General features: G+C 40.7%; 1 long non-coding RNA gene across 11 annotated transcripts in view; it reads right to left on the reverse strand.

The window, feature by feature from the left end:
* Positions 1 to 18051, reverse strand: part of LOC143804741 (uncharacterized) — a 1170763-nt gene that overhangs the window by 142289 nt on the left and 1010423 nt on the right. For 10 of the 11 annotated variants that reach the window (XR_013221090.1, XR_013221088.1, XR_013221086.1 and 7 more), the window contains one exon: positions 9113 to 9227. This is a non-coding gene — a long non-coding RNA (uncharacterized LOC143804741). Of the gene's footprint in view, positions 1 to 2636; positions 2676 to 9112; positions 9228 to 18051 lie in introns of all 11 variants that reach the window. The other variant, XR_013221083.1, reaches the window with a different exon arrangement.

Below are 18051 nucleotides of genomic sequence, written 5' to 3' on the forward strand. Positions count from 1 at the left end.
GGTAGGCAAAAGATCTTTCACGACTGTCAGAGGAAAATTCCAAACAATGAAGGTATGTCACTGGTCAGCGAAAACAATCACTCGTGGCAAAAATGTTACATGACATACGTATGCTAGGATGGAAATACTCTAATATCATGGTGTGTATGGCCAACCGAAATGTAACTAGAAAGAAAACCCCCAAAATCTGTGTAAGCAAAAAGGCACAAGTACCGTATATACTCGAGTATAAGCTGAGATTTTCTGCCCATTTTTTTGGGCTGAAAGTCCCCCTCTCGGCTTATACTCGAGTCATACCCAGGGGTCGGCAGGGGAGGGGGAGCGGGGGCTGCCTAATTATACTCACCTGCTCCCGGCGCGGTCCCTGCAGATCCCTGGCTCCCCTGCACCCCAGCTTTTTCCTGTACTGAGCGGTCCCATGGTACCACTCATTACAGTAATGAATATGCGGCTCCACCTCCCATAGGAGTGGCGCCGCATATTCATTACTGTAATGAGCGGTAACGGTGAACGCTCAATACAGGAAGAACCTGCGGCGCTGGGGAAGCAGGGACTGCACAGCGCCAGGAGCAGGTGAGTATAACTGGGAGGGGTGCGCTGCACAATATTCACCTGCTCCCCGTTCCGGTGCCGCTCCGTCTTCAGCGTCTTCTGCAGTGACGCTCAGGTCAGAGGGCGCGGTGACATGGTTAGTGCGCACCCTCTGCCTGAACGTCAGTGCAGAAGACGCTGAAGATGGAGCGGCACCGGAACGAAGTCAGGTGAATATTGAAAGTGCCGGGGGCCTGAGTGACGGAGAGGTGAGTATGTGATTTTTTTTGGGGGGGCAAGTGTCTGTATGGAGCATCTTATGGGGCCATAGCGTTTGTGCAGCACTATATGGGGCAAGTGTCTGTATGGGGCCATATTCAACATTTGTGCAGCACTATATGGGGCAATGGTCTGTATGGGGCCATAATCAACGTTTGTGCAGCATTATATGGGATGGAGGGATGGGACAAAGAGCTGATCTATATGTTCATATTCCTGAAACAAAGATGATCAAAGGATGGGGAGCATATGGATGGGGAACAGTCTGAAAAATGGGGAGCATAGGGCACAAACTATATGGAGGGAGCAGTCTGTGAAATGGGGAGCATAGGGAGCAGCCTATATGGAGGGGAAGCAGTCTGTGAAATAGGGAGCAGCCTATATGGAGGGGGGGCAGTCTGTGAAATGGGGAGCATATGGATGGGGAACAGTTCAAGAAATGCGGAGCATAGGGAGCAGCCTATATTGAGGGGGATCAGTCTGTGAAATGGGGATCAGTCTGTGAAATGGGGAGAGTATGGATGGGGAACAGTCTGAGAAATGGGGAGCATAGAGAGCAGCCTATATGGAGGGGGAGCAGTCTGTGAAATGGGGAACAGACTGTGAAATGTGGAGCAGTCTATATGGAGGATCAATAACAAAAAAACTGACTGGCATATCCAAACTAGTCTGAATAGGTGCATACCAGGAGCAGCTACCTCCATATACAATATACAAAAAAAGGTTGCGCTCTATTGTTCTAAAGCATGACAATGGGAAATATATGAAATATGAATAGCAATATGGCTTTTGAATATTAGGAAAAAATGAATGAGACGCTTTGCACAAAATTTGACCAAATAATTTTGTGCAAAGCATCTCATTCATTTTTCATGCAACCTTTTTTTTATATTGTATATGGAGGTAGCTCCTCCAGGTATGCACCTATTCAGACTAGTTTGGATGTGCCAGTCAGTCTTTTTGTTATTTCTATGTTAGCTTACTGACCGAGCACTCCGCCCTTCACCATGTGATGATTTTAATTACAGCAGGTTCCTATCTAACCATAAATGTAGGCTTTACTGAGAGAGGTGTCCACATTCACCCAGGAATTCAGACATCAGCCTTAGGCCGGGGTCACACTTGTAAGTTCAATGCAAGAAACTCACGCATCAGATCCCGGCACTGCCACCGGCACTCGGGACTGGAGTGTGTGGCTGCATGTATTTCTATGCAGCTGAACGCTCCATTCCCGAGTGCCAGCGGCAGTGCCGGGGCTTGATGCAAGAGACTCGCGTGAGTTTCTTGCATTGAACTCGCAAGTGTGACCCCGGCCTTAGAGAGGTATTCACATTGGATAGGGACCAACCAGACTTATGGGATCACCTTGACATTGGTTGATGGGCAGACATTATTTGGCTGAATTTTGTGCAAAGCGTCTCATTCTTTTCCTAATATTCAAAAGCTGTATTGCTATTCATATTTCATTATGTAAACAAAAGACAGCAGCGCTTACCGAAATGGGACAGCGGGCACCAGATCGGACCCAATGTACAGAACCCCCGACGCGCGTTTCGCCTTTTCCGGTGGTCTTGCTTTCTCAAGGGGAAGACACTTCCCATTTCAGTAAGCGCTGCTGTCTTTTGTTTACATAATGCTGTGGGACATGCTTTACCCACGAGCCTGACTACTAATTGACTTTTTGGCAACTTTGCACCTTCTAAGAATAGACACTTTATATGGGCAGCTCGCACCGGTGGTTATCCACATGTTCCATCCTTATGCACCTTAGTGTTTATTCTGTGTACACTGTATGCACCTTATTTGCTTGTATAATAAAATATTACCTTTTATAGTACCTATAGACTCCTGTTGTACTCCTTGTTCTAATGAAAAAAAAAGACATGTCTGTGGGTATTTCACATGAACACATTGAACATATAAGATTACTTGTGACTGGGTAAGAGAGAAAGTAACTATAACTATGGAAGAGAGAAGCTAATTATAAATGAGGGAGAGATTAACTAAGTAAAACAGTGGAAGTGAGAGGGACACCTCCATATCCACTTAAGTAGGGTCCTCCTGCTGTAAACAGGGAATTACATCAGGGAGATTTGTTCTGCCTCTCAAATTTCCCTGATGTAATTACCTGTTCAATTCAGGAGGTCCCTACTTCAGTATGCTTTCCCTGGCATAAGCTACCTCTCATCAAAGCACTGATCGCAGACCTTTTGGAGCCAGTGGTTAGTGATTAATATTAGGGTTTGTATGGATCCGATATTTATGAGAAATACATTTTTGGCGTCATAGTGAAGGGATGCACATAACGCCTTTATTCACATCACCGTAAGGCCATTCTATCCCCTCCAACTTATATTGGTCCAATGGATGGTGCTATCCATGCCATATGGCATAGACACATAAAATCGCGATAAAACACATGATGATAATATCTACCACCTAGGACCTCAAGGTGCAAAGGTATACTGTAAATTGGGTATCTCATAAAATTCTAAAGGACCTAACACATCCAACAACCAGCCCCCATATGAGCTCACCAAGGGGAGGTATGTGGGTGTAACCTTGATCAAATAAAAAGCAGAATTTGGTAAGAGCTTTGCTAAGCTCTGAGCCATTTCCGTGACACAGGTTTAGTCATTTTCGTTTGTTATCCCTTTTATTGTATGCAATTGTATATACTGTATTGTTTTGTTCCCATTTTATATTATCTTTGCATATTTTTGATAAACACCGCCAATCTTTCTGGATTAAATATTTAAAATTTAATAGCTCTGTTCCTCTTAAGCCTTATGCCACCTGTAATGGGTGTTCAATTGGCCTGTATAAACAATGGATGGGTTCAGGAAGTGGTCTTTTTTTCATCGTGGAGTGACAGTACTGGGTATATTAATATATTCCATGTGTTGGAATTGGAGGTGTATATATCATACGTTCACTGGGGGTTCCCCAATAACTGGCCTAGTAGTGGAAGCAGCCACGGCCTCGTCCACCACTAGTTAGTCAACTGTGTAATTGTCCTGACAATTGGAGGCAGCAGAGTTGCATTCCCCTGACAAACTGTTTTTTTGGAAAAAATATGTATGTTGTCACTTAAAGGAGCACTATGGCTATATAGCACACTGAAATGGATTAGTGGTGAACAAATCTTTTATTAAACCACTACGCGTTTCGGCAGTGAACTGCTACCTTCCTTAGGTGGTTTCAACTGTTTTTTCTCATGCTGCGCTCTTAAATGTTTATTGTCTTACCCCAAACCCGGAGACACACACCGCCCCAGGTTGCAACCCGTGGGACTATTGCACCTCCCGTCGGCCACTTGAACGCCACATAAAACATATAACTATGCGAGACATGAATACTGTATATAAACCGCTCGGTACATATTACCTGACTTCTACTGCCGTTCCCCTGCTTCGTGGCACGCTAGACCTCAGCTACCCCAGGGGTAACAATACCTAGCAAGCCAGTAAAATCCTGTGGTTCACCGATCACAGGGAAGTTGCAGGACATATGGGCTTTTTATGCCTAGTGGTTCTGCTTTGAGTATCCAGGAGTGGGCAATTGCCTTATATAGGTGAGAAATATAGATTTCCTCTGGTTTTGGATACATGGGGCTTTATAGTAACATTTATTTGGGAATAGTACACGCTTGCACCTTTTTGTGGTATGGCCTGTTCAGCCACTATTTTTGCACTGCCACTTTAAAATTTGGAGCATTTATTGTGAATAACAAAAGGATTGCCTTTAACAATTAAAGAAATTGCTGTAACATTGATTAATATATGTACAGTTGAAAAAGTAACTGGTTTTGCCTGTATATCTGCGGTTTTCTCTGCTGGCCCCTATAATGTGATTTTGCTCTGATTTTGAGGCAATGATTTTAATTGTGTGTATTGTTTGTGTCAATAAAGGGTTTTCTTAAATTAACAAAACGCTTCATGACCGAGTACAGTTTAATAACTTTACAGTCAGTATGTTTATAATAATTTTGGAGTGTTGCCCATCTTTAGCTTAAAGGAAATGGGCTGGTGCGTTGTGCTTATCATATATATATATATGTATATATATATATATATATATATATTTATATATATATATATATATATATATATATATATATACATACATATATACACTGCTCAAAAAAATAAAGGGAACACTTAAACAACAGAATATAACTCCAAGTAAATCAAACTTCTGTGAAATCAAACTGTCCACTTAGGAAGCAACACCGTTTCACAATCAATTTCACATGCTGTTGTGCAAATGGAATAAACAACAGATGGAAATTATTGGCAATTATCAAGACACACTCAATAAAGGAGTGGTTCTGCAGGTGGGGACCACACACCACATCTCATTACTGATGCTTTCTGGCTGATGATTTGGTCACTTTTGAATCTTCGTTGTGCTTTCACACTTGTGGTAGCATGAGACGGACTCTACAACCCACACAAGTGGCTCAGGTAGTGTTGCTCATCCAGGATGGCACATCAATGCGAGCTGTGGCAAGAAGGTTTGCTGTGTCTGTCAGCGTAGTGTCCAGAGCCTGGAGGCGCTACCAGGAGACAGGCCAGTACACCAGGAGGCGTGGAGGGGGCCGTAGGAGCACAACAACCCAGCAGCAGGACCTCTACCTCAGCCTATGTGCAAGGAAGAACAGGAGGAGCACTGCCAGAGCCCTGCAAAATGACCTCCAGCAGGCCACAAATGTGCATGTGTCTGCACAAACGGTTAGAAACCAACTCCATGAGGATGATCTGAGTGCCCAACGTCCACAGATGGGGGTTGTGCTCACCGCCCAACACCATTCAGGACTCTTGGCATTTGCCACAGAACACCAGGATTGGCAAATTCACCACTGGCGCCCTGTGCTCTTCACAGATGAAAGCAGGTTCACACTGAGCACATGTGACAGACGTGACAGAGTCTGGAGACACTGTGGAGAGCGATTTGCTGCCTGCAACATCCTTCAGCATGACCAGTTTGGCAGTGGGTCAGTAATGGTGTGAGGTGATATTTCTTTGGAGGGCTGCACAGCCCTCCATGTGCTTGCCAGAGGTAGCCTGACTGCCATTAGGTACCGAGATGAGATCCTCAGACCCCTTGTGAGACCATATGCTGGTGTGGTTGGCCCTGGGTTCCTCCTAATGCAGGACAATGCCAGACCTCATGTGGCTGGAGTGTGTCAGCAGTTCTTGCAAGATGAAGGCATTAAAGCTATGGACTGGCCCGCCCATTCCCCAGACCTGAATCCGATTGAACACATCTGGGACATCATGTTTTGCACTATCCACCAACCACACGTGGCACCACAGACTGTCCAGGAGTTGGCGGATGCTTAAGTCCAGGTCTGGGAGGAGATCCCTCAGGAGACCATCCCTCACCTCATCAGGAGCATGCCCAGGGATTGTAAGGAGGTCATATAGGCACGTGGAGGCCACATGCACTACTGAGCATCATTTCCTTGTCTTGAGGCAATGCCACTGAAGTTGGATCAGCCTGTAACTTAATTTTCCACTTTGATTTTGAGCATCATTCCAACTCCAGACCTCTGTGGGATATTAGTTGTGATTTACGTTAATCATTTTTAGGTATTATTGTTCTCAACACATTCCACTATGTAATGAATAAAGATTTACAACTGGAATATTTTATTCAGTGATATCTAGGATGTGGGATTTTAGTGTTCCCTTTATTTTTTGGAGCAGTGTGTGTATATATATACAGTGGGGCAAAAAAGTATTTAGTCAGTCAGCAATAGTGCAAGTTCCACCACTTAAAAAGATGAGAGGCGTCTGTAATTTACATCATAGGTAGACCTCAACTATGGGAGACAAACTGAGAAAAAAAAATCCAGAAAATCACATTGTCTGTTTTTTTAGCATTTTATTTGCATATTATGGTGGAAAATAAGTATTTGGTCAGAAACAAAATTTCATCTCAATACTTTGTAATATATCCTTCGTTGGCAATGACAGAGGTCAAACGTTTTCTGTAAGTCTTCACAAGGTTGCCACACACTGTTGTTGGTATGTTGGCCCATTCCTCCATGCAGATCTCCTCTAGAGCAGTGATGTTTTTGGCTTTTCGCTTGGCAACACGGACTTTCAACTCTCTCCAAAGGTTTTCTATAGGGTTGAGATCTGGAGACTGGCTAGGCCACTCCAGGACCTTGAAATGCTTCTTACGAAGCCACTCCTTCGTTGCCCTGGCGGTGTGCTTTGGATCATTGTCATGTTGAAAGACCCAGCCACGTTTCATCTTCAATGCCCTTGCTGATGGAAGGAGGTTTGCACTCAAAATCTCACGATACATGGCCCCATTCATTCTTTCATGTACCCGGATCAGTCGTCCTGGCCCCTTTGCAGAGAAACAGCCCCAAAGCATGATGTTTCCACCACCATGCTTTACAGTAGGTATGGTGTTTGATGGATGCAACTCAGTATTCTTTTTCCTCCAAACACGACAAGTTGTGTTTCTACCAAACAGTTCCAGTTTGGTTTCATCAGACCATAGGACATTCTCCCAAAACTCCTCTGGATCATCCAAATGCTCTCTAGCAAACTTCAGACGGGCCCGGACATGTACTGGCTTAAGCAGTGGGACACGTCTGGCACTGCAGGATCTGAGTCCATGGTGGCGTAGTGTGTTACTTATGGTAGGCCTTGTTACATTGGTCCCAGCTCTCTGCAGTTCATTCACTAGGTCCCCCCGCGTGGTTCTGGGATTTTTGCTCACCGTTCTTGTGATCATTTTGACCCCACGGGGTGGGATTTTGCGTGGAGCCCCAGATCGAGGGAGATTATCAGTGGTCTTGAATGTGTTCCATTTTCTAATTATTGCTCCCACTGTTGATTTCTTCACTCCAAGCTGGTTGGCTATTGCAGATTCAGTCTTCCCAGCCTGGTGCAGGGCTACAATTTTGTTTCTGGTGTCCTTTGACAGCTCTTTGGTCTTCACCATAGTGGAGTTTGGAGTCAGACTGTTTGAGGGTGTGCACAGGTGTCTTTTTATACTGATAACAAGTTTAAACAGGTGCCATTACTACAGGTAATGAGTGGAGGAAAGAGGAGACTCTTAAAGAAGAAGTTACAGGTCTGTGAGAGCCAGAAATCTTGATTGTTTGTTTCTGACCAAATACTTATTTTCCACCATAATATGCAAATAAAATGCTAAAAAAACAGACAATGTGATTTTCTGGATTTTTTTTTCTCAGTTTGTCTCCCATAGTTGAGGTCTACCTATGATGTAAATTACAGACGCCTCTCATCTTTTTAAGTGGTGGAACTTGCACTATTGCTGACTGACTAAATACTTTTTTGCCCCACTGTATATATATATATATATATATATATATATATATATATATATATATATATATATATATATATATATATACACATTATATATATATATATATATTTATATATATATACAGCCACACATATACATACATGTATATATATTACGTAGACTCCTTTTTTATGTATATTACTATCCCTTATTACACAGTACCCCCTCTTGTTATGTACAACACCATCCCTTACATATCGGATTATATAGAGCCCTGTCTTTATTACATACTGTCCTCTCTTGTTAGAGATATAACGCAATGACAGCTGATGGAGCATGGGAAAGATTCTTTTCTAGTGGAGGAGCTGATGGACTAGCTGTCTGGTCACCAGCTCCTTCATCAGCAGTGATTTTATATCTAACAAGAGAGGGGACTATGTAATAAAAGAGGGCACTGTGAATAACAAAAATAACAAGAATATACTATGTAAGAGACCATGCTGTACATAACAGCAGTGGAAGCTATATAATAAGGGATGGCACCATATATAACTAGAGATGATGGTACGTAATAAGGGACGATGTTATACATAATAAAAGAGGAAACTATGTAACAAAGGACTGTCTTATACATAATAAGTGAGCACACTATACACTATGAGACTGTGCTATACATAATAAGGCTACATTGCTGTATCCATGTGCAGTGTCGGTATGCTGCAAGCTTTTACAGACACATTGATCATGTCTTACTCTGATCCTCAAAATCGGATCAGAACAGAACAATCCCTGACCCTCATAAATCTCATTCTCAGAGCCGTGATTTTCATGCATGTGCGAATGGACCTATAAATCTCTATGAGACCATGTGCCATCCAATAAAAAAAATCTGGAAGCACACAGACATTTCACACAAATGTGAGAATGTAGACTGAGATTTTACAAAAAACATCACTCCATGTCACACAGAACAGACACAGAATAATAGTTACATCCAGGCACTTACTGCTGACGTCTCGTCTGATTAGAGCCACTTTCTCCTGCTTCTTCTCCATCTGGTCAGACCTTTAAGTCGACATCTCCCAGCCGCGACTCGTCTTGTCATGATGATCGTCGCAGGCCTGAAAACAACAAGGTCACATATATTGTATACATATTTGTCTCGTACAGATATGCACCTCACCATTAATATACTATTAGCCACACACCATTACAAATATAAAGGGATGAGCAGCACTGTGCCCCCACTAACTATAATCTCTGACTCCCAATAATATAAATTAATCAGTCTGTGACTCTCCCCAATTACCTGTATGTCTATGTGCACACGGAATACACCATGTTCCAAATTATTATGCAAATTGGATTGAAGTGTCATAAAGATTTAATTGTTTTGTTTTTCAAATAAACTCATGGATGGTATTGTGTCTCAGGGCTCAATGGATCACTGAAATCAATCTTAAACACGTGATAATTAGTTTTCCAGGTGATTCTAATTAAAGGAAAACTACTTAAAAATGATGATCCACATTATTAAGCAGGCCACAGGTTTCAAGTTACATGGGAAAGAAAAAGGATCTCTCTGCTGCCGAAAAGCATCAAATAGTGCAATGCCTTGGACAAGGGATGAAAACATTAGATATTTCCCGAGAACTTAAGCGTGATCATCGTACTGTTAAGAGATTTGTGGCTGAATCTGAGCACAGATATGTTTGTGCTGATAAAGGCATAATGAGGAAAGTTTCTGCCTGGCTAGTTCATCGGATTAAGAGAGCAGCTGTTAAAAAGCCTTTACAAACCAGCAAACAGGTATTTGAAGCTGCTGGTGCCTCTGGAGTCCCTCGAACCTCAAGGTGTAGGCTCCTTCAAAGGCTTGCTGTGGTGCATAAACCTACTATTCGTCCACCCATAAACAGTGTTCACAAGCAGAAACAGTTGCAGTGGGCCCAGACATACATGAAGACTAATTTTCAAAAAGTCTTATTTACTGATGAGTGTCGAGCAACCCTGGATGGTCCAGATGGATGGAGTAGTGGATGGTTGGTGGATGGCCACCATGTCCCAACAAGACTGCAACGTCAGCAAGGAGGTGGAGCAGTCATGTTTTGGGCCGGAATCATGGGGAAACAGCTGGTAGGGCTGGTAAGGTTCCTGAAGGTGTGAAAAGGACCTCTGCAAAGTATATAGAGTTTCTGACTGACAATTTCTTCCATGGTATAAAAAGTAGTAACATGCCAGTGGGCCAGTTTTATTGGTCGGGTCGTGTATGTGTACTTTTATTGTTTTTTTTTTATTTAGATAAAGAAATTTATTTATTGGAACAATATTTTTTTTCTTTATTTAGGAATTTATTTTTTACACATGCAAATATATATATTTTTTACTTTATAACATTGCCATCACTATATATTATCAGATCGCTGATCTGATACTTTGCAGTGCACTGTGTCAGATCAGCGATCTTACAGGCAGTGCAGGAGGCTTGCTGGCGCCTGCTCTGAGCAGGCGCTTGCAAGCCACCTCCCTGCAGGACCCAGAAGAAGCCCCGCGGCCATTTTGGATCCGGGGCATGCAGGGAGGAGGAGGTAGGAGACCCTCTGATTAACATGATCACATCACGTTGTTCCGAGGATCACAGGGAAGCATGCTGTTTGATCGCAGTGTTCCGGGGGTTAATGTGCCGGGAGCAGTCCGTTGCCCCCTCATGGCACATAGTGCCGGATGTCGGCTGTAATAATCAGCTGATACTCTGCGGCGATCTGCCACGCTCCCACATGAGCGCGGCCGATCGACTATGACGCACTATCCCGTCACTGGGAATTAAGTCCCAGGTCACCTCGATGGGATAGTACTTCATATGGGATTAAGGGGTTAAAATATTTCAAATGTTTAGAAGTTCTACTGTGCCTAATAATTTGGAACAGTGCATTTTGAGTATTTATTCATTTTGGAGATTATACTGTTATCATTGGGAAGTTTCTTCAATAAAATTCGATGTATACTCTAATGGGTGATGACTTTTATTAGACTGACTGTCATTTGCACCGACCATTTAGGAAAATCCGAGAAAAATGTCATTTGCATAATAATTTGGAACATTGTGTATATGCAAGGTTTTACAGTACAAGAATAGTGAATGAGATCCCTGAAGTCTCTTGAACACACTGCTAAATTTTTCATTGCAGATTTGAAGCAGATTAAAATCTGCATAATGTCAATTCTTGCAGCACATTTCACCCCTACTAATGGGGAAAAACCACCATCATTGTTTTTTCCACCGCCACCATCATTGCCTTCTCCTCCACCATACCCATCATTGCCCTTTCTACCACCTACATCATTGCCCTCTCCACCACACACACACACACACCACTCACCTCTCTACACGTTAAACACACACACATCTCCACCACCTACACACAGCGCCGCTGTTGTATTTCAGACAGGAAGTGCCAGGCAGGAAGCAGGATGGATTCCTGCAGCTCTGCTCTGCTGCCATTTTCTCCTGCAGGCAGTGGAGCTGCAGGGATCGTTCCCTCCGCACATGAGGGCAATCTGGCCAGGGCCCCCCTGGAGCCTCGGGGCCAGATAAACAGGCCAGATTGCCCTAAGCGTTAGCTGTCCTGTAGGGGCCCCCCTCCACCTCCAGGCCCGGGTGCAGTCGCAGCGTCTGCACATGCGGTATGTCCGCCCCTGACCCATGCATAGTATGTTGTCACAGCTCTTCCCACCATAACTCAAGTTATATATATATATATATATATATATATATATATATATATATATATATGTAAAGCTTATATGCATCCAATCCTTCTTCCCTGTACACCACAGCCTCAGTGTCCTATTCTAGCTTGTATAACAGTCTCTTGCGGGTCACAGACCTGAGACAGCCTGCCGGCGAGAGTAGTGTTGCAGAGCAATGGCTCTCTGCTTCACTACAACTACGGTATCGATGTCCTGAGAGCGCAGTGTTAAAAGTTGATGCCAGATGGCCAGTCTGGTCATAGTCCAGGCATTTGGCAAATTCTCAAACCTGTATGGCTCTGATTCTTGGTAAGAATTCTGTTGGTCTATATGGCCACTTTATGATTTTTTATGAGTCATTCAGACCCCTGGAGTATTTAAATGACATCAATTAATTCACTCAAACCACTGGACAATTCTAAGCTAAAAGCATTGCTGGAAATATTTTCTGCAGGGAAGATCCAGTGTTTAATATTTTAGCATTCTGCACTTAATATAATTCTAGTAATGTCAAAGGTTTAACAGGAATGGACAATGAAGGGTTACACAGTCAAAGTAATACTCAAGCATGAAGCTGACATTTAAATCCTCTGCATGCTGGCATGGATTTTCCAGATGTTGGCATGTCACAGACAGGCCTGGTCTCAGAAGCCTTCGTTTTTCCAAAGCAAAAGTTAGAAAAAATAAAAGTAAGGATAATATTTCATGTTGCCCCAACTTGCTGAATCAGCAGCCTTCTCAGAGAATGGTATAATTCCAGTACTAACCCTTTCATCGACCATTCACATCATATTATACAGGTTTTTTTTACAGCCTGTATCCATAATTTGTGCGTTTATATATGTAATGATTTTTTTAGACATTAAATCAGCCATGCGGAATATTTTTGCAAGTATTGCTGATTTTATGCATTATTCCTTTTCTTTTTGTATAAGTTGAAAGAAGGTGAACTCATTCATTGCATTTTTGGGTACTCCTATTGTGTTTTGCTTTCAGTGTCTGAACTTTCCAGGACATTTCCTGTTTTTAATGAAGTTCCAGCAATCGTTGTACAGTTCTACACTTGAACTCCCATACATGTTTATAAGTGTATCAGCAGCTAACATTATGATATTATGCTGTTTTTATATTTTGTGCTGAATTAATTATATTAAAACACATTGTAAATTTCAATACAAAACTATCTAATGACCTTTTCATAGCTTATTGGAATCACAGTATGGAAGATGTGTAAATACAAGGCAAATATAAGTCCTCTGAACAAATATTATCCTAAACATTCTCATGCACCAAATAAACTAATAACATAGGATATACACTATACAATGGCATGTAAAACTTTGGGCACCCCTGGTCAAAATTACTCTTATTGTGAACAGTTAAGCAAGTTGAAGATGAAATGATCTCTAAAGGCCAAAAGTTAAAGATGACCCATTTCCTTTGTGTGTGTGTTTTTTTTTAAATGATAAAAAAATGTCATTTTTTTCATTTTAAAAATTACAAAAAAAGGAAAATAGGCCAATGCAAAGGTTTGCGCACCCTTGGAGGAGATTTGTGTGCTCAAATAACTTTGACCAAGGTTTCACACCTTAATTAGCCCGTTAGGGTTATATATTGTTTACGATCATTATTAGGAAAGGCCAGGTGATGTAAATTTCCCAGCTTTATATAAACCAGCCTTCTGTAACCTTGTGCCAAAAAAACAACAGCCATGGGTTCTTCTAAGCAGCTGTCTAGCAGCACAAAGCAAGAAAAGGCTATAATAAGATAGAAAAGCGTTTTCAAGTTGCCCTTGTCTCAGATTAAAATGTAATTAAGAAATGGCAATTAACAGGAACAATGGAATTCATGATAAGGTCTGGAAGACCAAGCAAAATTTCAGTGAGAGCTGCTTGTAGGATTGCTAGAAAGGCAAATTGGAACCCCTGCTTGACTACAAAAGACCTTCAGAAAGATTTAGCAGACTCTGAAGTCGTGAGAGACACGTGAACAAATATGGCCTTCATGGGAGAGTCATCAGAAGAAAACCTCTCATGTGTCCTCACCATAAAATGCATCGCCAGAAGTATGCAAAAATACATCTGAACAAGCCTGATGCATTTTGGAAACAAGTCCTGTGGAATGGTGAGGTTAAAATAGAACTCCTAGGCCACAATGAACAAAGGTATGTGTGTAGAAAATAAAGGGACAGAATATCAGAAAAAGAACATCTCATCAACCATTAAACATGGGGGGGATCAATCATGCTTTGGGGTTGTGTTGCAGCCAACACAGGGGAACATTTCACGGGTAGACGGAAGAATGGGATTCAATGAAATTTCAACAAATTCTTGATGCAAACATAACACCATCTGTAAAAAAGCTGAAGGTGAAAAGAGGGTTACTTCTACAAATGGATAATGATCCTAAACACACATCAAAATCCACAATAGACTACCTCAAAATGTGCAAGCTGAAGGTTTTACAATGGCCCTCACAGTCCCCTGATCTGAACATCATTGAAAATTTGTGGCTAGACCTCAAAATATCACTGCACGCAAGATGACCCAGGAATCTCACAGAACTGGAAGAATTGTTTTAAAGAAGAATAGATGAAAATCCCTCAAACAAAACAAAAATGTAAAATCTGATTATTTGTTTTTATATATACCGTATATATTTTTTTGCCTAAAAATACAAAGGAAATGTGTCATCTTTAATTGTAAGCATTTTAGAGATCATGTCATCTTCAACTTGCTTAAATGTTCATAATAACTAATTTTGACCCAGGGTGCCCAAACTTTTACATGACACTATGTGCACTGTGCTGAAAAAAAAAAAAAATTCATTATTTTGCCATTTATAAAATTGGACAATATAAATGACCAATGTTATACGCACTCTCTTTAAGGGTTTAATATTAAACTAAATTTACTGTTAGGCATTTTAAAATAAGAAACAGAGACATACCTTCCAGCACCCCTAGCGCTACAAGAGTCAAGAGTGAGAGAAGAGGTTGCATTGACAATCCCACACTGGGCAGCACTTTGAGCACATTTTATAAGTGGTCATAAACTTGTAAATAACTCATAAAAGAATAAAGTTACGTTAAAACCAAGCATACCGTTGTTTTTCTTGTAAAATTCTCAATAAGTTTGATGTCTCATGACCCTCTTCCCATTGGAAAAAATAAAGTTGGATCAAAAATTGCCAACTTCAAAATGGTGCCATGGTCACCACCCATCTTGAAAAGTTTTCCCCTCCCATATACTAATGTGTCACAAACAGGAGGTTGATATCACCAAGCATTCCCATTTTATTTGTGTATCCATATAAATGGCCCACCCTGTATAAGAATATAAAAAAACACCGATACCTATTGCTCCTGAATCTTCCCTCACAACCATATTGAATTGTATTTATATAACTTTTTCACATGTCAATATATTTCTATGCATTAATTAGAGATAGGGACTGGAGACCTTCTCTTACATACATAAGATTTTTTTATTTATATATATTATTATATATATATTATTTATATATAATGTCTGTGTTAACTGATTGGTCCTGAATAGATGTCCATGTATGGGATACCAGGTCTCCAGTATGATTTAGACCAGAAATCCGGCTCAATATGCTTGTATCAGTGTTTCTGCTTCCAGGCGCTTAATGTGAATAGCACATGCGCAGTTTAATACTCTGATTCCCTTTTTACAAATGGTGATATCGGCAATAGGACGCTACTGCGCATGCATGGAAGTTGTTCCTGGTTGGTGAGGAGATGTCATGCGCATTAGGTGTTGGTTAAACACCGAGTTCAGCGTGTTACTGATTCCTGAGATGGGGAGAGTCATTATGATTAATAGAGCACACAGGTGTGTCTATATGTAATTAAATGTTCCTACCGCTGTATGTACACTATATGCACTATTGAATGCACTATATGCTCTTTATATGTACATCTGTATGATATACAGTACTTATTACATATTGTCACAATCAATTGAATATCATGTATGTTTTATGAGATGTTCTTTAATTGTTTATACTTCACATATTAAGTATGTAAATGTATACACATATAAAAGGTGAACACTGCCACTTGTTTGTTGCTTGAGAAAGGCTCACAGCCCTGAGCCGAAACATCGCCATTTTGGGAAATTAAGTAACCACAATTTGTTCACCTTGGACTTGTGTGCTGCCTTCTTTTTTTGTCTTTGTATTTTAACTAGTTTTTTTTGCATCTTTGTTGTATGTGTATACCTTTTTAAAGCAATTTATAATATAAGATACGTTTTATGAGTTTTTTTAATCGATGGTGTATATAATTGGACCCTATAATGATATATAGTATTGTGGTCAGTGTCTCTTTATCTGGTAATAATTCTGGAACGCATCCACATATCGCAGTATTTATGAGATTGTTTTTTTCATGAAATGTTGAACTTTATGTCAGTGTTAAATTTAGGTCTATATGTTTTACGTTGATTTGTGAAAATATAGTAATTTTTCTAGAAAATTTATGAAAACTTTTGAACTTTACTTTTTGCATAGTCATATGCACCCCATTAGGCTTTGGAACCCACATACTGGATGGGCGCATGAAAATGCACTTCACAATATGCATTTTGTACTCCTGTACTCCTTGGTTTTACACATTGACAGGAAGGCGAGCCCTGCTGCATAGTCATATGCACCCCATTAGGCCTTGGAACCCACATAGTGGATGGGCCCAGGAAAATCCACTTCACAATATGCATTTTGTACTCCCGTACTCCTTTGTTTTACACATGGGCAGGAAGGTGAGCCCTGCTGCACAGTCAGTCATATGCACCCCATTATGCCTTGGAACCCACATACTGGATGGGCCCATGAAAATCCACTCGTATTTTTTAATGGAATTATGGTTTCCTCTTTGCAGAATTATTTACAGGGGAATTTGGCAATAGTGATTGCCATGTTTTTAACACTAAAGTTCAGATACGGCTTTAAAAAAAGCTAATCCTTGCAATACAAAGCAATTTCATTGCAAACTACAAAATTCAAGGAATATTAAGAATGAATAGTGTGAGTGCGTACATTTTTGTATATGTTAACAATAACATACAAAGATTAATAAGTACATATAAGGATTGCATAAATATACTGATTACGCATATATGAAGATTAACATCATACAGTCTACTTAAATCATCACCAAAAGGCTTTTAAATATCATCCATCTGGAATATACGAGAAGCAAAACCAAGACCGAGAACCCCTGGGAGATTACATACACTGCATGAGCATCCCCAGTTATGCAGGTATCAGCATACTAACATATACAGGTACCCCAGTTTTGGCATCTGTCTTAGTCATGTTTCTCTGGTCTTATATAGTGATTTACACTATGTAGTAACTCTAGTTTCACCCAGACCTTCAAGTGGCCACTTTTCAAGGTTGGATGAAACTGAGATATCACGGACTCATAAGATGAAGGGCCATAAACCCCTAGAAAATAAAAGCCACAAGAATTTAGATCAAACCACCACAGGCAGAGTTTCAGTAAACCTTATTGTTTTACAATGACAAACAGCAGACATATAGGGGCTTCGAACTGTTTGTGAAGTGAGTAAACAAACATTTATCAAGATTGTGTCACTATGAGCATTGTCTGTCACATCTGTAAATGTTTTACAAGACATGCAGCTATGTGATTATCTGAATGCATTCAGTGTACAGTATTTCAATCTTGTTTATAAATCGCCATTTGTATATTCGCCATTTGTGCATTTGAGGCAGCCAAAGTTATGGCTCTCAAGGAGAGAAACTAATATAGTGGATAAAGCTATATTTTAATGAACTACTGAGCCAAACTAACAGCAATGCTTTATCAAACTTATATGAAGTGTATTGTGTCCAATTTGAGCAACCAGGCAACACAAAAAGGAGCTTTTCCAGTGAGCTCTTTAACCCCTTAGTGACAGAGCCAATTTGGTACTTAATGACTGAGCCAATTTTTACAATTCTGACCACTGTCACTTTAAGAGGTTATAACTCTGGAACGCTTTATCGGATCCCGCTGATTCTGAGATTGTTTTTTTGTGACATATTGTACTTCAAGTTAGTGGTAACATTTCTTTGATATTACTTGCGATTATTTATAAAAAAAACAGAAATATGGCGACAATTTTTAAAATTTTGCAATTTTCAAACTTTGTATTTTTATGCCCTTAA

This window comes from Ranitomeya variabilis, chromosome 2 (assembly GCF_051348905.1).
Source record: "Ranitomeya variabilis isolate aRanVar5 chromosome 2, aRanVar5.hap1, whole genome shotgun sequence".
NCBI lineage: Eukaryota > Metazoa > Chordata > Amphibia > Anura > Dendrobatidae > Ranitomeya > Ranitomeya variabilis.